This window comes from Schistocerca nitens, chromosome 2 (genome assembly GCF_023898315.1).
Source record: "Schistocerca nitens isolate TAMUIC-IGC-003100 chromosome 2, iqSchNite1.1, whole genome shotgun sequence".
Lineage (NCBI taxonomy): Eukaryota > Metazoa > Arthropoda > Insecta > Orthoptera > Acrididae > Schistocerca > Schistocerca nitens.
The window spans coordinates 274,519,927-274,542,637 of NC_064615.1; the positions used below are offsets into that span (position 1 = coordinate 274,519,927).

Below are 22,711 nucleotides of genomic sequence, written 5' to 3' on the forward strand. Positions count from 1 at the left end.
GCCAGTCCATCTTCCAGGGAATGTGAGATTTAGATAATGTGTCAACTGACGAGTAGAATGTGGAGGAGTCCCGTCATGCTGGAAGAACATAACCATGCTTTTAGCAAGTGAATCTATTCCAATAATGCTGGAAGTCCGTTTTCACGTAAGTCTAAATAACGGGGCCTTGCAAGACGATGCTGTAATACAATAGAATCAATCAATTTATTGGGTATCGTACCATACCACACATGTCTTCAAAAGTGCATGTAGATTTTCATCGGAGCACCAGTGTGAATTACGACTGCTACTGATACCGCCACGAGTGAAATTGGCTTCACGATTTAACATTATTAACGGGATTACACGGCGAATTTCAATTAACCAACTACAAAATTGGAACACCGGTACCTGTAGACATTCAGTGTGTGCTTCTTGAAGGATCGTGTTCAATCAATTCATCCAACCTCCGTTCATTTACACCACTCCCACGAATCAAGTGAAAACGCGAGTAAATGCTCCTGAATCTGGTACTTTGAGGTTAGGAAGTCGTCTGTTATAGTCTCCACAAGCAGCAGGTGTGCTTCCATTACAAAATCTGTACACAAATATCTTTTTGTCATCAGTCTTCCGACTAGTTTGATGCAGCCCGCCACGAATTCCTCTTCATCTCAGAGTAGCACTTGCAACCTAGGTCCTCAATTATTTACTGGATGTATTCCAATCTCTGTCTTCCTCTACAGTTTTTGCTCTCTACAGTTCCCTCTAGTACCATGGAAGTCATTCCCTCATGTCTTAACAGATGTCCTATCATCCTGTCCCTTCTCCTTATCAGTGTTTTCCACAAATTCCTTTCCTCTCCGATTCTGCGCAGAACCTCTTCACTCCTTACCTTATCAGTCAACCTCATTCTCAACATTCGTCTGTAGCACCACATCTCAAATGCTTTGATTCTCTTCTGTTCCAGTTTTCCCACAGTCCGTGTTTCACTACCCTTCAATGCTGTACTCCAGATGTACATTCTCATAAATTTCTTTCCCAAATACGGCCCATATTTGATATTAGTAGACTTCTCTAGCGAGGAATACACATTTTCCCATTGCTAGTCTGCCTTTTATGTCCTTTGATGTCCTCCATGCTCCGTCCGTCACTGGTTATTTTACTGCCTAGGTAGCAGAATTCCGTAACTTCAACTACTTCATGACCATCAATCCTGATGTTAAGTTTCTCTCTGTTCTCGTTTCTACTACTTCTCATTACCTTCGTCTTTCTCCGATTTACTCTCAACAATACCTTAAGGACTTGTAAATAGCCGGCCGCTGTGGCCGAGCGGCTCTAGCTGCCTCAGTCTGGAACCGGGCGACCGCTACGGTCGCAGGTTCGAATCCTGCCTCGGGCATGGATGTGTGTGATGTCCTTAGGTTAGTTAGGTTTAAGTAGTTCTAAGTTCTAGGGGACTGATGACCTCAGAAGTTAAGTCCCATAGTGCTCAGAGCCATTTGAACCATTTTTGAACCAACTACGAAAGCAAAGAAGGGTCAGGTGTTTATGGGACATATCTGAATCAACTTCGGTTTGCTGATAGGACTGATGTCATAAAACCAGATGATGAGCTTTTGTATGTAGGCCAGCGGAAGACAGGCTGGAGAGACACAAAAAGAAACTAAACAGGTTTCAAAACTAAACTACGTTAAGATGTGCCTGAAACGAAATGTTTACAATTAGTGTTTTCTACTAGTTTTGGATTATTGCAGACAGACGTGGACTTTTAACAATCAGTAATCATAATGTCAGATTAGTTTCCCATACCTGAGTTACAATAAAGCTCATACGTGTTTACAGTCGACACAGCGTGTAAGGATTATTAAGCTCATAACATTAATATGTCAGCGACGCGTTTCTGGTAACCAATGCTCATCATCAGACATGTTGGGATACAAGGCCTTAATAGTAATGATATCGTAAACTTGGCCGGCCGTTGTGGCCGAGCGGTTCAAGGCGCTTCAGTCCCGAACCGCGCTGCTGCAAAGATCGCAGGTTCGAATCTTGCCTCGGGCATGGACGTGTGTGATGTCCTTAGGTTAGTTAGGTTTAAGTAGTTCTAAGTTCCATAGTGCTCAGAGCCATTTGAACCATTTTTGAGAGTAAACTTGATTATCGCTAATTTGCTGCGTTGCCACAGTCTTAACAATATTTAAACGTCGTGACTGGTTTCGGTGGATACTTATATTCCTTAAGCACTTTTGGTGCGAATCCCATTCAAAAACTGAAGATCCCTCAGCAATAGTGAGATGCATATTCTGAATTTACAGAGAGACAGGAGAGAAGCAAATGCATCAGGGAAGACACTGGAGAAGATGGAGTTATGACTATGAATGAAATGGAACTGTAAGGTTGTTAGATGACACTAAACTACAAGCAGGAGCAAAGTGGATCAGTATACCTGAAGATCGTAATGGAGAAGTCTAGATAAAGACTTTAAGCAGTCGTGGATGTTGAATTCTTGATGGTGACGACCTAAAGCTGGTAGTATTTGATTTGTTATATGGCAGAGTGAAACACATTGTGTAGGCTGTAATGTCACAGTTTATCCACCTCCATTCAGTATGACAAAACAAGGATATAAGTTAAATCATCTTTCAGAAGATACTTGTGCTTACACAGACGAATCAGTATTAAAAAAAAAAAGAAAAAAAAAACTGTCAACAGCTTCGGTATATTTAAATGCAAGATACACACTGTGCTGTCTTACAGTACATTCACAACCAGTTTCATCTTGGACCATCTTTACAGTGGAAAAAATATCTGTTGTAACAAATTCACATGACGCACATGCTATTTAATCACTGTGAAGACTGTCTATGATCGAAACCATTTGTGGATAAATTAATTGTAAGACAGCACAGTGTATATAGCGCTCTTCTCCAAGCGTATTTAAAAAGCCGTGGTGATATAATTGACTTCAATGAGATGAGGTAAAGTACTGTTGGCTCTTATATCGGGTGTTAAAGTTCAGTTAAATGAAACAGAAAATATGCGAAAAAATACATTTCTTCTGTTACCCGCAGACTTGTTCATCAGGAGTGGAACACAAAGATAAGAAATTTTCGCTTTTTGTAAAAAAATACAACCCTAAAATTGCCTGCACGTTGTTTCTCTACAGGTAGGAGAATGAATTACATCACTCTAATGTTTTAATTTGTCCGCAGCTCGTGGTCTCGCGGTAGCGTTCTCGCTTCCCGAGCACGGGGTCCCGGGTTCGATTCCCGGCGGAATCAGGGATTTTCACCTGCCTCGAGTTGACTGGGTGTTGTGTCGTCTTCATCATCATTCATCCTCATTACTGTCGGAGGAAGGCAATGGCAAACCATCTCCGATAGGACCTTGCCTAGTACAGTGGTGGGCGTCTCCCGCATTGTCCCCTACGCTCTGTCAAGGAGTATGGGACTTCATCATCAATGTTTTTCAAAAATGGCTCTGAGCACTACGGGACTTAACATCTATGGTCATCAGACCCCTACAACTTAGAACTACTGAAACCTAACTAACCTAAGTACATCACACACATCCATTCCCCAAGCAGGATTCGAACCTGCGGTCATGCGGATCAATGTTTTTATTTGGGTACTAAAAATCGCAATCTGCAATGTGTGTCACTCTGCCATATAACAAATCAAACACTACTAGCTATCAAAAATCACAGATTGAGCCAGAAAAATATGTTTTCAGTCCGCATCAAATGGTTCAAATGGCTGTGAGCACTATGGGACTTAATATCTGAGGTCATTAGTCCCCAAGAACTTAGAACTATTTAAACCTAACTAACCTAAGGACATCACACACATCCATGCCCGAGGTAGGATTCGAACCTGGGACCGTAGCGGTCGCCCGGCTCCAGACTGTAGCGCCTAGAACCGCTCGGCCACTCCGGCCGGCTCAGTTCTCATCTTTAACTTACGAGACAAACTGAGTGATCATGTCAATATGTTGCAACAAAAGCTAAACTTAATGGAAAGACATTTTATCTACATAAGAAAAAACCTGTAATCTGGAAAAGAACATTTAAGGCAGTGTCTGAAAGGTGTGATTAATACGTATGACTGCACAAATAGTAATGTCGTGGGGTTACTTGATGCAGAGGTGCTGTTGCTCATAATTCAACAGGGTCGCAGAGCTCTCCAAGAATCATTAAGAGAATAATGCAGAATTGGAAAGTGTGCCGGCGGCCGGAGTACGTGCAAGTAGAATACCACGGCCGGCGTCTCCTTGGCGAGGCGCTGCAAGGTTGGCGGCCAGATAAGAGCCGTCAGCTGACAGCGGCAGCGCTCCTCGCCCGGGCCCTTCTCACAGATAACGGGGCAGGAGGGGTTAGGAGACCGGGACACGGTGTGAGGCGAGCCTGGCTTACCACAGGAAGTGCCGGTCCGGCCCGCGAGCTGGCGCGTGCGTCGCCTCGGACTCGCCCCTCGCACACGCATCCCCCTCACAGACGGACACCCGACCCGCGCACGCACTGCAGCAGGCGCAGCCGCGGCGGCCCGCCGGCCGTGACGTCACGCACCTGTTGGCGTCGCGCAGCGCGGAGGCCCTGGCGCGCAGGCGGCGGCACAGCGTCAGCATCTGTGGGCCGGCGAGTGCGCGCCGCCGCTCCGGGGCCCGGCCGGCGCTGATAGCGCGCGCTATCAGCCGACCCCGCCTCCCCAGCGACCTCTGCGAGCCGCCAGAGGCCGGACGTTCCCGCGCGCGGCGCCCCGCTCGTCACGAGCGACTCTGACACAGGCCACCAACTGTCTCTCTATCGTCAAACGAGCTTCTGACACCAAGTCGACATTATCTGCGTTTTTGTCTGATTGACTAGTATTTATTTACATTTCGAGCTTGCGTATTTCTTTACTGCAGAAGTTTTTGTGAAAGCCGAGGCTCTAGTGACAAACACCCAGTAGCTACAACCCAAGGTGTGAGCCTCACACCAGCGGCCCGTTCACGAGAAGACTCTACTTCGAAAAGCGAAGTCCGCTTCTAACCGACACGTCACTGGCTATATGAGTGGACAGCGTCACGGCTATCATGTCCAAGTTTCAGCCACTGGTGTTGCGTATACATAGTTATGGCCCACCACCTCTCGTTGTTCTTTCAGTCAACCATCCCCTGGTGGCCTTCATTTAATCACGCAGCATTAGGGTCTGATGTCTTCTCCATGCAACTCTCATGAATTGCCGATGGATGTACACGCCTGATGTTAGCGTTTCGCACACTAAGTTCCTTTTCAGAAACGGGCTTAGAGCAAACTTCTCCAATATTTTATTATTCCCTGGACCCCACGTCACTCTCGTACCCAAAACTAATTGTACTACCACACGTTCTGCAGTTAATGAATGCTTTTCCTGGATTGCATTCAGCATTTCCTGTGCAGAATGCTTCTGCTCTTTGATATTATGTGCCCTGTGTAAGCTCCCTCATATTCATAACTGACAGTAGCCTCTATGACAGACGCATACCCAGATCCTGGGTTTCCGTCGTTATCATGGAAGACCATCAGATCAAGGACATATCTATTGGAATTTCGCGAGGTGTAGGCGGGGGATTCAATGACGTTAGAGCCCTTGGTGGTAAGGGCAGTTTTGACAGTCGATGTGACTGTATCATGGCGATCGATCCGGTCAAAGTGCGTCAGTGGACACCTTTGCAAGATATGCTGCAAAGTCTCACGCCTATTTCGACAAGGCCCTCCCGCTCTACAGTTTGCATTGGTGCCTCTGATGTAGGGGGCCCCCTTGTCGGGAGAAGGCCGATGCGCAGATGGATTGCACTAACATAATCTCTACCGCTCCAAAATGGGGGTGGGTCATTAATACACTGACTGCACGCACTCTCTAAACGACTGTACCGTAGGCCACTTCCTAGCGCAGTCGAATGAAGACATTTCCGCCAGAAACCCGTTACACCTTCTACCGTAGGAGGCACCTATACAGTCCCCATCTTCACGATGTTTCTCAAGCGCGCCACCAGCCTTACCGCTGTACCTGTTCCCATAACTGCTGCTATTTGCCTATCCGCACTAGGCAATAGATTTTGTAGGCGTCTTAAGGTCGAGCCTACTAGCACCTACACCGATGGCACACCAAGCCGTCCATCCCTTTGCTTGGCATGAAAGAACGGAATGGGCGTGGTTTTCTGCAAGTGGAGTATCTGCTTCAGGAACCCTCTAATCATGACATCAACATACTTTAACTTCTTTTTTGTTATATTACTATGCTGCAGCGGATGCAGCAACCTGTGCACAAGATACGTATGCAGCACTGTCAACTTCAGCCAAGGCTTTGACACACTCTAGCGACTGCCTCTCTATCATCATTTTTAAAACGAGCTTCTGACAAGAAGCGAACAATATCTGTGTTTTCGTCTGACTGACTAGTGTTTATTTACATTTAGAGCTTTTGTGAAAGCCGACACTCGAGTGACGAGTAAATATCGATACACCTGTAGTCAGAAAAGAAATTTCATTCTGTCTTAAGAGCTTGCAAATAATTCGATCTTACCCAGCAGTGACAACACTATAGAGCAGATTTTAGTGGTTGTTTATTCTTTTCGTTTATATTTAACGTGCATCCCAATATCAGTACCGAATGGTTCAAATGGCTCTAAGCACTATGGGACTTAACATCCGGGGTCATCAGTCCCCTAGACTTAGAACTACTTAAACCTAACTAACCTAAGGACATCACTCACATCCATTACCGAGGCAGGATTCGAACCTGCGACCGTAGCAGCAGCGCGGTTCCGGACTGAAGCGCCTAGAACCGCTCGCCCACAGAAGCCGGCTATCAGTACCGAGCGAGGTGGCGCAGTGGTTAGCACACTGCACTCGCGTTCGGGAGGACGACATTTCAAAACCACGTTCGGCCATCCTGATTTAGGTTTTCCGTGATTTCCCTAGATCGTTTCAGGCAAATGCCGGGATGGTTCCTTTGAAAGGATATGGCCGACGTCCTTCCCCGTCCTTCCCTAATCTGATGAGCCCGAAGACCTCATTGTTTGGTCCCCTCCCCCAAATTGACCAACCAACCCAACATCAGTAACGCCAAAGTCGGTTAATTTTCTTTTTTACAGGGATCTGCTTGTTCTTTATCAGCTAGTCCAGTCTGCTTTGTTCATATTTGTTGCGAATTTGTACACATTTTTATACAGTACGATACACAAGGGGAATCTGCTGCTGGCAGATTTGGTGAAGTCAGCATCGCACATGGGGTGCAGGCGACGCTGACTATTTGTAACATCGTACCAAGGATCGATCGCAGTTCTCTGGTTTGCAGCAGCATGGAAGTCTAAACCAAGGCTCAGATGATTCTGTGACGTCATCGGACGCGAATTTCTCAACCTACGCAGTCAGGTGCAGAATCGTAGGATTCCGTTAGTTAAGTCAGGCATGAGGTACGCGCAGGAAGCGGCTAATAGCGGAGTACTTGTGGCGCGTACATAGAGGCATTTTAGGAGAGATGAATTGCCTCCCGAAATCGTATATCAGCCACATTATTCTCACAGAATGCTCGTCCCCACAGATTGGAAAATGGAAAAGGTTAGTTGGTATCAGTAAACAGCAGCAGCATCTAAGGTAAGGCCTCAGAATTAGAATCGCTTATTGAAGGTTATTGAAGGGTCTAATGCCCAGAAAGTACTGGGAACAGAAATATGGTTGGAACCAGAAGTGAACAGATACGAAATCCTAAATTCAGATTGGAATATTCATCGTAAGGACAGGTTAGTCGTCAATGGTTGCGGTGCATTTATTGCAGTGAATAATTAGATAATATCTACCGAGGTTATCACCGATTCCAGATGAGAGCTAATCTGGGTAAGTTAAGCATCAAACGATGGTAGGCCATCTGTGTAAAGAACTACAGTAGTACAGCGCTTTAGAGAGAACTTTCAGGAGTCCTTGAACGATTACAACTGGGCAGATATGAATTAGGAGTGTCATGCTCTCAAAACTGGTGCCAGAGACATGGATTCATAAGTCACTATTCTGAATTTCTTGTCCGAAAATTATTTCGATCAGATAGAGAACGAACTTGTGAATGTAAAGTCTTAGATCTCCTAGAAACAAACAGACTTCAACTTATCATCAAATCAGTTAACGTAGAGCAGGGTATCACTGGTCATAACACAGTGATAGCAACTCTGACTGCAAGTGTTACAAGGAATGTTACGGTAAGAGGGTAAATATTTTTTCCAACAGATTGACAGGATACAAATATCAGAATATCTAAATTGTCAATATCAAATATTCAGTGCTAGGGACGAAGATGTAGAGTGCAAATGGAAAAAAAAAATCAGAAGCTTCCTTCAATTAAGTTCCGAGCAAGGTCTTAAGGCTGCGAAAGACCCAACGTCGTTTAATACACGGTGGACTACTTAAATTAAGAGACCCTCACCAAGAAGATGTACGAGGCGAAAATTAAAGCGAGGAGAGCAGTGGCAGAAGTGTTCAGTGACTCTGAAAGTAAAATTCGCTTTGGACGTCGGCACTCAGGTAACGCCGTTTTTCTAGACTTGGATTCAAGACTTCCCTGCAGACTAAAGTAAACATATCGCTCTTAACGGAACAAAATCGACAGATGGTTCAAATGGCTCTAAGCACTATGGGACTTAACATCTGAGGTCATCAGTCCCCTAGACGCAGAACTACTTAAACCTAACTAAATTAAGGACGTCACACGCAGCCATGCCCGTGGCATGATTCGAACCTGCGACCGTCGCAGCAGCGCGATTCCAGACTGAAGCGCCAAGAACCGCTCGACCACAGCGGCCGGCAAAAATCGACAGATGTCAAGGTAATTCTGAGGGTACCCAATATATAATACAAGTATATATATAATCATTTTATGATCTAGTATAATGCGTAGGAAGCTTTTTAAGGCTGTTGGCAGATGATACGGTTGTCTACAAGAAGGTAGCACAGCTAGAAGGAAGTATCGATTTGCATAAAGACCTTCAGAGGATGGATGAATGGCGCATCGACTGGTAGTTGACCCTGGACGCAAACAAATGTAACATATTGCGCACAAACAGAAAAATAAATCCACTACTGTACAACTGCACTGTTGATAATAAATTGCTGGAAACAGTAACCACCGTACAATATCTAGGAGTACCTGTACGGAGCGACCTTTAGTGGAATGACCACATAAAAAAAATAGCAGAAAAATCAGGTGTCAGACTGAGATTCCGAGAAGGACCTCTACATCTACATCTACATCTACGTGATTACTCTGCTATTCACAATTAAATTGGCAAATGGTTCAATGATCCACCTTCAAGCTGTCTCTATCGTTCCACTCTGTAACGGCGCGCGGAAAAAACGAGCACTTAATTTTTTCTGTGCGAGCCCTGATTTCTCTTATTTCATCGTGATGATCATTTCTCCCTATGTAGGTAGGTGCCAACAGAATGTTTTCGCAATCGTAGGAGAAAACTGGCGATTGAAATTTTATGAGAAGATCTCGTCGCAAGGAAAAACGCCTTTGTTTTAATGATTGCCACTCCAATTCACATATCATGCCTGTGGCACTATCTCCCCTATTTCGCGATGGTACAAAACCAGCCGCTCTCCTCTGAACTTTTTCGATGTCATCCGTCAGTCCGACCTGGTGCGGATCCCATACCGCACGGCAGTACTCCAGAATAAGACGGACAAGTGTGGTGTAAGCAGTCTCTCTAGTAGATCTGTTGCTCCTTGTAAGTGCTCTGCCAATGAATCACAATCTTTGATTTGCTCTACCCACAATATTATTTATGTGATCGTTCCAATTTAGGTTGTATTGCATAGTATTGTATGTTAACCGGGGGCCTAGAAATGACGCAGCCGCAGTGGTCCACAACCACACGACGACTACTGCATTCCACTCCACCCCTCCGCCGCCACACACCGGACCACTCTTTCAGGGTTATTGTGCGGTTCGGCACCCGGTGGACACCCCCCAGGAATCATCTCACACGAGACGAGTGTAACCCTTATGTCTGCGTGGTAGAGTAATGGTGGTGTACGCGTACGTGGAGAACGTGTTTGCGCAGCAGTTGCCGACATAGTGTAGCTGAGGCGGAATAAGGGGAACCAGCCCGCATTCGCCGAGGCAGATGGAAAACCGCCTAAAAAACCATCGACAGACTGGCCGGCTCACCGGACCTCGACACCAGTCCGCGGGGGGGGATTCGTGCCGGGGACCAGGCGCTCCTTCCCACTCCGGAAAGCCGTGCGATAGACCGCACGGCTAATTGGGCGGGCTCCAATTTAGGTTACTTGTAATTGTAATCCCTAAGTATTTAGCTGAATTTACAGCCTTCACATTTGTGTGACTTATTGCGTCATCGAAATTATCGAGTAAGTTTGACAAATACAGGCGATAACCGATGTACAGAAACTGCCCCTGCAGTAATGAAAGAGGTATATGGCTGACTTAACAACAGCAAGTTATACCACACGGGACGCACATTAGAGAACATTAGAGGCATTTTCTAATGTCCGTCCTATGTGATGTAACCTGTTGTTGTCAAGTCAGCCATATACCGCTTTGATTACTGCAGGGACAGTTTCTGTTAATGGATTAGCGCCTGTACTTGCCACTCTTACAGCACGTATGGTTTGAAAATGGACAGCCCGCTGCTGTGGCCGAGCGGTTCTAGGCGCTTCAGTCCGGAACCGCGCGAGTTGCTACGGTGGCAGGTTCGAATCCTGCCTCGGGCATGGATGTGTGTGATGTCCTTAGGTTAGTTAGGTTTAAGTAGTTCTAAGTTCTAGGGGACTGATGACCTCAGATGTTAAGTCCCATAGTGCTCAGAGCCATTTGAACCATTTTGAAAATGGACATAGGTGTCCGAAACTAATCACCATCAAGAAATAAAAAATAGATACTTCTCAATGCAAGTTATGACGAAGCTACAACCATTTATTTCAATTACAAGACAAGCTGCAGACATATTTTTCACCTGCAGCATGCTGAAAATTCCTAAATGTCCCTTTTTTATGAACTGGCAGTTTCAATAATTCGGTTTCTCATAAACTGAAGAGTATTTGCCACAGTTGTGACAAAGGCCGTCTTTTATGTACTCCTACAGAAATAACTTTTCAAGGTGTGAGGTCTGGTGACCTGGGAGGCCAAAAGAAATTGTCAAGATCTTGTTATCCAACTCTTCCAGTCCAACATTGTGGGATGGTGTCGTTAAGGTGAAAGTGTGGCGGGGCACCGTCGTTCATAAAAATGAAACAATGGAGTTTTCGTGAAGTTGAGGGAGCAACCAATTCTGACCATAGGCAGGTATGACATTCCTGTCACAGCTTCCTCTGCAACAAAGAAAGATCCACAAACTTTGTGAACGTAAACGGCACAAAAGACATTCAGTTTCGGTGAGTCTCTTTCATGTTCGACGGTGACGCCAGGATTCTGTGACCGCTCAATTCTTATATTATGGTGGTTTACTTTACCCCACACATGAAACGCCAACTCATCCCTAAAGATGAATGGTTCGGGAAAAGTGTCCTCTGAAATACTCTGGAGAACTGAAATGGAAAATTCGTACCTTCTTTTACGTAGCCGGAACGCGATTGCTGCAGTAACTACAACTTGTAAGTCTTCATATACAGACGTCGTTTCAAAACACGCCACACCGTTCTTTGAGGAAGTTCAAATTCCTAGCTTGCCCATCTTGTGGACTTCCGAGGGCTCCGTATGAACGCGTCTCGGATACGCTCATTTTCATCGGACGTGCAAGGCCGACCTGTGCTCTTCCCTTTAGAAAGAAGGATCCTTTATTGTATGATTAAAGCGGAACAAACACTGGTAGCAGTTACTTCTGTAAAATATCTGGGAGTATGCGTGCGGAACGATTTGAAGTGGAATGATCATATAAAATTAATTGTTGGTAAGGCGGGTGCCAGGTTGAGATTCATTGGGAGAGTCCTTAGAAAATGTAGTCCATTAACAAAGGAAGTGGCTTACAAAACACTCGTTCGACCTATACTTGAGTATTGCTCATCAGCGTGGGATCCGTACCAGGTCGGGTTGCCGGAGGAGATAGAGAAGATCCAAAGAAGAGCGGCGCGTTTCGTCACAGGGTTATTTGGTAAGCGTGATAGCGTTACGGAGATGTTTATCAAATTCAAGTGGCAGACTCTGCAAGAGAGGCGCTCTGCATCGCGGTGTAGCTTGCTGTCCAGGTTTCGAGAGGGTGCGTTTCTGGATGAGGTATCGAATATATTGCTTCCCCCTACTTATACCTCCCGAGGACGTCACAAATGTAAAATTAGAGAGATTCGAGCGCGCACGGAGGCTTTCCGGCAGTCGTTCTTCCCGCGAACCATACGCGACTGGAACAGGAAAGGGAGGTAATAACAGTGGCATGTAAAGTGCCCTCCGCCGCACACCATTGGGTGGCTTGCGGAGTATAAATGTAGATGTAGAATGTAGATGTAGATGCAACCAACTCCCAAGAATTTTTTACGCCAATCATAAATCTGCTTGTGCAGCGACGGCTTCTTGCTGAATCGACGTTGAAATGCACGTTGCTATTGAACAATGGATTGAGTTCGCGCACATTCCAACACAAAATGATTTGTCTTGTGGTGTAGTTCCCACGTTGCTAGAAACAAACATTAGCGCAGCTGTGTCAATACTGTGAACCTTCTTGTAGCCACTGACGCGCGCAACGTGTTTCAAACTTTTATAGTTGGTCTGTAATAAACAACTGAAATCTGTTCTTTCTTTTTGAGCAACTCTGTATACTGCAATTGCGATATGTGGAGGAATGTATCGATTAATCATTGTTCAGTTCATGATGATTCCTCACTATACCTCACTACTGATGTATGGTTATCATTATTACTGTTGTTACTTTCCAAAGAACAATGACTTGTAGTGTAGCAGAGGAATGTAGGTATTTTGATGGGCCACTTCCTGTTCACTGCAACAGCGCTAGTCCGCAAAGTGCTGCTTCCTGCAAGGCCGTTTCGAAAGTTTATTTCGCACATAACTGGGAAACATTTGCTTTCACGGAAAGGTCTCTAGCCCTTAAGCCAGCTTAGTACGGCTCTACCATAGACTACTTACATTATGGGAAGTCTGACCAATAACTTCCAGGCTGGACAGAAACCGGAAACTTGCTCTGGCGTTCACAACAGCCAAGAGGTGCAGCCCACGGGCGTGCTCACGAGCGGCTTGTTACAGGCCATCCAGTTATAGGATGCTTGTGGCTTGACTACTTTATTTAGCGCAAATCGGCGATGGATCTCTACCCTTCCTGAAACCAAAACCTGTTCTCCGTCTCTAATGACCTCATCATCGACGGGACGTTAAACTCTAACCTTCCTTTCGTTTTTGTCTTCAAGATCTCGTACCGGCTAAAAATATTACTTGTAGTTTCTCAGAGTTAATATTTCGAGGGAAGAAATAATTCAACGGCGAAAACTGAAAACCCACATGTTCCGCTTTACCCGAGCGGTCGCATTAACCGTTCGGCTATACGAGCACACTTTCTGTCCGACCCAAATTCTGAACTTATCGTCCCTGTCCATTTAGCTCGTCTGCTCGCAGCCTTTCCTGTATTCCCACAAGAGGTTCGGGCCCTACTGTGCATCCGGGGATGTCCTGGCACTCAAGCTTACACCTGTAGAGCACTTCTGACAGTTAGTTCATTACGTGAAAGTGCACACGTTAGGATCATGTACCGTCTGTATAATTGTGACCCAAAGCGTGCTGGCTCGTTGTCCCAGGGCAGAGAAAGTGCCGAGGAGGCTCCCCTTCAAAGTGACTGTGTCAGGCGGCCCGCCCGAGGAATTACCGGGCGACTCATTTAGGGCACCTGGCGCCGCGTGACGCAACACGGGACGCACATTACGTCGCTTAGCCCAAGGACGGCGGGTGACACTGTCGCCTGCACAAGAAAGGGCACCTTGCCCCTGTTGCAGGGGCCGGTGAAAATGCGCGTCGTCGTAAGGCAGCACCACCAACCGGAGGAGGAGGAGGAGGAGGAGGAGGAGGAGCAGGAAGGGAGGGAGGGAGGGAGGGAGGGAGAGGGAGAGAGAGAGAGAAGAGGGGGGGGGGGCGGCGAGTTGAGATGAGGCATACAGGTCCTGGTCGCATCTGACTGGCTTCGACGCAGAGATTTCCAATGCTGAGGTTTCAAGGTATACAAGAACCACAGCAGTCCACTTTGGGACAAGATTTACTGCCGTAATTACTACAAGAGCAACAGCTGTCTGCTTGATATAAAGTCGACAACATTGTGGACATTGAAAACCTGCCAACTGTGTGACGTTCGTTGGGACTTCCGCAATACCGCTGGTTATTAAACACTTCGTGGTCAGATATTCTGCCTGTGAACCACTGAGTGCGCCCAAGATAACAGCTACACGTAATATTATTTCTGAAAAGTCACTGAACACTCGCCGCGCTACGAGAACCTCGACATTAACAATGGAACAACGCAGAGAACAGCGAAACACCTCAGTCCGTTGAGAGCATGGATTCCTCCGTCATTCTACGAATAATTTCATCAAAATTAAAAAGAAACAGTTTTGTCTGAAGAGTGGCCCAGTAAGTCGTAGTTAACAAGAATCATAGTGTAGAAGTTCACAATTTCCAATATTAGTTTAGAACGAAACAGCTCATGTTGTAAGTGGTTTGTTAGCCACCCGTGTCTGATTTCGGCCTTCCATAATGGCATTGACAAGTAGAAAAAGGATTCAGTACTTACATCATCGTCAGATGATCAGTGGTTTATGTTGCCCACAATTATACTTAAATGATTCTGTCATTTCTGAAATAAGTCATTAGAACTATGCGTGAGGTTAACACATGTAAATCCTGCAAGCATCTATTTAAGAAATTTGGAATATTAACCATAGGTTCACTCCATCTCGGACGTTAATAAGGCTGGTGTAACGCGATTCGGCGACTTTACTGTGTCCCATAGAGACTATTCGTGAAAGTGAAAATGTATCATCAATATCCCTGGCGCATCAAAAAGTATGTAAAGTGAAGTAGATGCTGCCTCCCTACATGTGGGATTGGAGAAGGCGACACTGCCCCAAGACGCCAGGTGTTTCAAACCCTCCCCCGTCTTCCTATTCAACCAGAGCATAACGGAGACTTCTACTGAAAAAGAGCAAAAGCATCTGCTGCGAAAAAACCGATCCCTCACTAGCGCTATTCTTGGGCGTCTACAGAAATTTGTGTAGAAGGGCGCATGATTCTTATACAGCCCTTTTTTTTATATAACTGATCTGGTGAGTTTCAGGACATGTCATACCACAGAACCAAATTTAAGAGAGTCAAGAAGACGTATTTTATGTAAGACAATTCATACTTTCAAATCAGTAATTTTTTAAAAGCAGATTGTGTTGGTGCCTCAATGGTAACCATACTTCGTATCTGCAAAGCACTGCTATATCTGTTTGTATAACAAAATAAAAACGGGTGGTATGTCTTTTATTTAACGATCTGAAATAATATCTCCATATGATTAAATCCAGTGTAACCAACTAGTCAAGAAATAAAATTAGAAAATATTGACAAAAATACTTTGTTTCATGTATAACTTGTTTCCTCGAAAATTAAAAAAAATTGATACAGAAAAAAATCTCATCAGTTGAGTAAATCCTGGTAGTGATTCATAAAAACAACCAGCAGAAATTCCACTGATTAGGACTCATCAAAGTGGAGAAACAAAAAATAAACTTTTTGAAATTTAAATTAAAAATTGTAATTGAAATTAAAAGTTCTTGTTCAATTTTTATGCCATTTGTAACATTCTGCTTGCTAACAAAACTTCACGCCTGTACATGATCATGGATTTATTTATTTATTTTCATGCCTTCTATTTTTTAAAGTCTACTTGGATGGTTAAAGTTAAATAAAATGTGTTTTGAAAGCACCATTTTTTGTTTAGATCTTAATATTTCACGCTTTTTTCCTCTCTTCTAAGGCAGAGAAAGGTATTTTTTTCTTTTCGATTTACACTTGGGCCCATAGAAAACGTACAAAAGTTTATATACTTCTGACATCGTAATTGAAAACAAAACCATAGCCATTAAATAGCTCCATTGTTGGTATATATTCCTTGAATGTGTTCTTGATGTAATATCATCGTGCTATTCCTGGACGTATTACAATCAGCTTACATTATATGCCGTTAGCTGTAATACGTAGGTTCTCATATTGTTTGTGACTTTGTACAAAGAAAAATTTCGGTTACGAACGTTTATTAAGTGTTTTTAAATAAAAACATTTTAGATGATATAAGTGTTTATACGTAGGTTCTCATATTGTTTGTGACTTTGTACAAAGAAAAATTTCGGTTACGAACGTTTATTAAGTGTTTTTAAATAAAAACATTTTAGATGATATAAAAAGGTTTTAATGTATACATTATGTTTTATGAATGTTACTCGTGATTTTACAGACCGTTTTGTAAAACTGCAGAATACTGAACTGGCTTGTACGTTACGATAATAAATGGTTCAAATGGCTCTGAGCACTATGGGACTCAACTGCTGAGGTCATTAGTCCCCTAGAACTTAGAACTAGTTAAACCTAACTAACCTAGGGACATCACAAACATCCATGCCCGAGGCAGGATTCGAACCTGCGACCGTAGCGGTCCTGCGGTTCCAGACTGCAGCGCCTTTAACCGCACGGCCACTTCGGCCGGCCGTTACGATAGTAATTTAGGCATATGTAATTATATGAAATGCCTTAATTTACTGTGATGGGATATATAGATTCATGCTACTACTGCGCCATCTGATATGCTTATGTATGACTAAGAATGTTTACGCTGGGATCTGTAATTTTAAAGGGGTGAGGAATGTGAGAATTTGTAAAGACGAAGTAACGTAGGTGCGCATAGCTGTTATTTTAAAATTGATATGTTGACTTCCAGCGTATCGGACGATACCATAGTGGCTATACATTGTGTAGCACCACTTACTGTGCTGACGGAGAAGATTGCGTAACGATGTAAACATACTGGCGGAAGTACAGCAGGGAGAGCGGGTCGTGAGCCGTGCTTGGGTAGCTCAGTCGGTAGAGCACTTGCCCGCGAAAGACAAATGTCCAGAGTTCGAGTCTCGGTCCGGCACACAGTTTTAATCTCACTCGGCTGCAGAGTGAAAATTTCATTCTCAGTAGGTGTGTTGTTATTGCAAGTATTGCAAATCTTGGTTATAATTGGGTATACTGTTATGTTAGTTGCTGTATCCTAGTATTTTCGGTCCCATCTTTTGCAGATCCAAAGATAGCAACAGAGAAATGCCGAAAGCGGTTATCTATATGGGTAAATGATTTTAACTATCTTGGAAGCTGAAGATTTATTCCGTGTTTCGAAGTACAAATGAGTACACCTGAGGTATAGTAAGTCTGTATTCTCCGTAGTCTACTCTGATCACTCTGAATGTGTTCTGAAGTAAGCCACAGGCAAATGGTAAACCAGTGTTGTGATTAAGTTGCGCTGTCTGGGGAGGCACGGTTGTGTCGCTATGGGAACTGTATGCTGGGCAGGTACACTGCAACCATGTTTTTTTTGCTTGCTGGGAACAGGCGAAGGAATCAGCGCGCAAGTAAGTAGGGATGGTTCCCTTCTTCTGCTCGGTAAGGTCTATACGAGGGAGGGATAGAGAACAGATTGCGGATTCTACTTTTTTTGACTGTTGAACAAATCTTGACATCCGCCTTGACTGCAGGGCTGTGTTAAAACCACTGCCGGCGACAAGGAAAAGACACAGTTCCCCGTGAGCAGCCTGACAACCAACAGACCTACGTTACACAGTAATTGCTACGGCAACAATACTACCAGTCCGACTGGGCAATGCTAGATCTACCTTTTAGTACAACCGCAATCACAGTTAGAAACGTGAGAGGATTCTGTAACAAATAGAGTCTGTGCCTCACATTCGAGGAGGGGCAAGTGCTCCCCTATTTATACTCACACAACCTCGTAGACACCTGTGGACGTGTGGACATGTTACTTATAATTCGTCTTGATTGCAAATTTTTTTTTATTCATATGACCGGGTTCGGTTCATTCAGAACCATCTTAAGATCTGATATTTCAGTTACAGGAGTAACCCGTCCAAATCCAGCAACTTTCACATGCTGCGTCACATGTGAAAGTTGCTGGATTTGGACGGGTTACTCCTGTAACTGAAATATCAGGTCTGAAGATGGTTCTGAATGAACCGAAACCGGTCATATGAATAAAAAAAAATTTGCAATCAAGACGGATTATAAGTAACATCATACAATCACTGATTGCTGCTATCCCATCAGACATTATGTCTGTTTTTGCAATGCTTTGGACATGTGTTCCTGTTTTCCCAACACGGCTTTCTTGCTGCTGGGTTGGAGCTTCTGTTCGGGACACAGTTCTCACCTATGAAAATACAGGGCGTTTATAGATGAATATCGGGGTTTTAACGCTTTATAATATTGATTATATTAAACTTACAGTTATAAATGACATGTCAGATGAAAGAGCAACTCAAGCAGTTTACCAAGAACCTTATTGGGCTGGATAGGCCGCAAGGGGCCCAATTACAGGGCTTGCTTTGCATGGCCTCGACGTTCACCCGACCTAACGTCGTGCAATTTTTTCCTTTGGGGCTTCATCGAGGATCGTGTGTACGTGCCTCCGCTACCAGCAGACCTCCCTGAATTAAGAAACCGGATTGAAGCAGCTGTTGCTACAATCACTGAAGACACAATTATCAACGTTTGGGAAGAACTCGGCTATAGACTTTATGTGTGCCGTGTGACAAATGGTGCTCACATTGAACATTTATAAGGTTCTTGGTAACACTGTTTGAATTGCTATTTCATTTGACATATCATTGATAACTGTAAGTTGAATATAATAAATATTATAAAGCGTTAAAACCCCGATATTCATTTATAAACTTCTTGTATTATCGCTACACGATCCAGCAAACCTGGAGCTATGTTTCTTTTTTCCTTCCACCAGTAATGCGGTTACAGTGGCAACGTCCGTGCTTAGGACAATGACTCTGGAACGGCACGCTTTTAATGTGTTTGTTGCAGAGCTTCCAGCCGCGCAGAGCGAACAGTGAGGCTACGCCTGGTGAACAGCCGGCGTGGGTAGCGAGCGGTCACGCCTGAGGGGGCATCCGGCACAATGGGTCAGCGGCGGTGGCCGACCGTGGCGGGCACAGACTGCGGTACAGTACAGTACTGTACAGTACGCCACAGTAGTACCAGACCACAGCAGGGCAGCCCGCCACAGCGGGACGAGCCAACTGGGCCGCGTTCCACGCAAGGACACGCCAGCCTCGCCTACGGCCTTCTAACCTGGCTCACTGGCATTGGAAAGTCAATACTGATTGCCGGGATAGTAATACTGTACCCATTATAGAGACCCAGTGGAGAAATGAACTCTCCTCGCAGCACAGACGGGAATGGGGGTAAGGAGGTGGTGCAAGTTACACGAACGGACATGATATTTATAGCTAACTCGAATGATTTACGTAACAGTGGCGTGGCTGGTAGAAGCATTAATCAAGGAAAATCAGTTTGCGTTCCAGAGGAATGTATGAATAGGCGAGGCAGTATAGATCCTACGAGTTACCTCAGAACAGTCGTTTAAAACTTTTTGACCCGAAAGTAAACACGAAATAGCAAAAATGGGTCAAATGGCTCTTAGCACTATGGGACTCAATATCTGAGGTCATCAGTCCCCTAGAACTTAGAACTACTTAAACCTAACTAACCTAAGGACATCACATACATCCATGCCCGAGGCAGGATTCGAACCTGCGGCCGTAGCAGTCGCGCGGTTCCGGACTGAAGCACCTAGAACTGCTCGGCCACCGCGGCCAGCTACGAAATGCCAGTGCCTCCGTTATTAAGCAGTACGTTGCAACATTATTTCGGATATGATTGCATAACACAGGCACTGTTACTTCGATCTATTCTCCAATAGCAGGTCCTTGGTTCTCAATAAATATGTTCTTCCTGGGCGGGAATATAAGTAACGTAAGAGTGCAGGTTGAGACACACCGACGACGACCTGTGGAAATTTGGGTCTCGTTGTGATTCGCGCTCGAATTGGCGTTTAAGGCGACCGATCGCGTAAAGTGGGAAACCTGGGTTCGAGTACTGTCGGCCACAAATTTTCATTGTCATCATTCCATTATAGGGCAGGAGATGGTTCATATTCGCAACTGCGAATATATTTCCTAAAAATAAACACCTGCGCCTCCTTTTCCACATTACAATTGACTCGAAGTGTGCGATAAATTAAGTTTCGAAAAAAAATGAATATGAGATGTTATTTCTTTATTAACTGTCGACATAACACATTTTAACACGTTTAAATGTTATTAGATCTTATTCTTGAAACGAAATCAATTGGAAGGATTAGCTTGCTTCTTCATCATCTTATCTTCAAGATTCGAAACTGCGATTCGTATCTCTCTGTCCGCGAGCATTCGCGATCTCTATTTCGTGTTGATGACTGTCTATGCTGCAAAACCTACCTCGCGTAAGTAACGACGTTGCAAAAGGTATCAAAACCCATAAGGCCTTGTTAACTACTACAGCTGCTCCGACTTCACCAAGCTCCAAAACTACAAGCAGTGATGAGGAAACTAACTCCAGTTTCAATGTGGAGTCTGAAAAACTAAAACAGGAAGACCAGGGTTTAAAGTTCAATCGACGATAATATTTTTGCAGAGAGTTCACAAGCTCGTATTGGGTAATGATGGAGGAGAAACATGTTGCCTTCTTTGTTTTTCGCACTCTTTTTTTCTCTGCAGTTGCACATATACATGTTTTAGAAGATAAATACTGTGTTTTGCAACCTTTAGTGTCCTTTTCAAAGGTATCATCCAGACATTCGTTCTAATTGATTTAGGAAAACCTGACCTGGATAGTTGGGCGAGTATTTGAAACTGGTACCACCAACACAAGCCCAGTCCTGTTACCAAATAAACGACTTCTTCTTCTTCTTTTTCCTCCTCGTCCTCCTCCATCACTACCTCTTCACTTGCGAAATGTTACACTGCACACATTTACAGGCGTGTAATATACGCCAATCTCCATTACGACAGGACATCCTGAAAAAGGAGTTATACAACGATATTTGCGGATAAATCTAAAGGTATTAGCTATACAGTTATATTTTTCCTGCTCTGTGGAAAAAAGTTCACCTCGCGCCATCTGTGTACAAATGAAACTAAGCGAACGTTAATGTCCCTTATTATTCGAGTTGGTACCGAGGCGATGTATTTATACTAATTTCTTCGAACCATTTGTTCTACAACGCGGACCTAATTTTCGAGGTAAGAAAAACCTACCCAGCAATCTCGAGGTACGCATGCCTTGAAACAAGGGCAGTGTAGCACATTCTCCACCCCTTATGAGGCGCGTACCGCAGTATGTCTGGACAGAACTGCCAGCAAACGGTATGTAGCGGCTGTGTAAGAAACCGGACTCTTTTATTCCGAGCGGCTCTCTGGACAACATTCCACCGTCAGCGGGCGTTAGATACTGCTGCCCTACAGCCTTGAAGACGTCTGATCATGGCGTTTTTTGTTCTGTCATCATTTGTTTGACGCGTTAATTTGTCGTGTCAGCTGTGGGGTTATCACACTAATTTCGCTAAAATGTCTGAGAGCTGTGTCGACTGGCACGTGATAGCTGGAGTGGTCATGCAACAAGTAGATATCTACTAATACCAGTATTTCTGGCCCTGTTTTGACCACAAGCGTGGTAGATTATTCCTACAAATCGATCAGGGGCCTGAAGATGGCGCAGTAAAACACTGAAGCTGATTGTCCAATAAAATAAGGTTAAAAATTGACGGCTGAAAGGCGTTTAATTTGACAATCTCTACCGAGCAGCCGAGTCCCGCAACCATCGCCAAAAAGATGGATATACAGAGGTATGCGAATTTGTTGAGTGAAGGTGACCCTAATGGATGTACGTATAGCCTGATGCCTTGACTGAGTTATCGATGATTAGGGGAGGGAGTAGGTAAAATTCGATGCCGCCCGCCCCCACCCCATCCGGCTTATGAGCTTAACGCCCCCTATGACGGAGATCACCACCTACATCAGGAGTGTCATATGCCCCCCACTCCAGGGGCACTGCGCATGGGTCTGGAATTTTATCCACGACATCGACTCTGAGTCTGGCGATCAGAGGCTTAAGCCACCGCCCCTCCGCCCCTAGCTAAGACAATCAGTTGTGTTGAAAATTCTTCTACCATAAGCATCAAAAGCAGTTGCCTTAGAGACGAGCGTTACCGTACAGGCGTGCGTTAGCGACCTCGGCTACGGAGGCGGACACACAGATGAAGATTGGTAGGAGGTGGAACCAAGAGTCGAATATCTGACTCAGTGGGATCTCCCAGATGTGTTTAATAACACTGAGCTCAATTGACATTTGGGGCAGCGGTTTATTTTTATTTTTATTTTGTGTGTGTGTGTGGGGGGGGAGGGGGAAGGGGGCTCCTTGGTACAGGTCGCCTGTTTGACGCCAGAGGCACAAGTTCAGAGACTGCATTCCTACATATTTCGCTCATTACAGACGATACCAGACGCCACATTTCGCCCCCATGTAATCCTCCTTCAATACGCCAGACTACCTGTATCACCTGTCTAAGCCGAGTCCTTTTGACGAGTCAGAGATGCCATTTCCTGCGGTTCTGGTGCGTGCCGCGACCCATC

The 22,711-nt window shown here is 44.7% G+C and overlaps 1 protein-coding gene across 3 annotated transcripts in view; it reads right to left on the minus strand.

The window, feature by feature from the left end:
- The window catches only part of LOC126236018 (NAD kinase-like), a 546,376-nt gene that overhangs the window by 350,684 nt on the left and 172,981 nt on the right, over positions 1-22,711 (minus strand). The window contains exon 1 of one of the 3 annotated variants that reach the window (XM_049945037.1): positions 4,541-4,598. The exons of 1 other annotated variant lie outside the window; for it this stretch is intronic. The gene's annotated coding sequence lies outside the window, so the exon portion shown is untranslated. Of the gene's footprint in view, positions 1-4,387; positions 4,488-4,540; positions 4,599-22,711 lie in introns of those variants that run through there. One more of the 3 variants, XM_049945038.1, reaches the window with a different exon arrangement.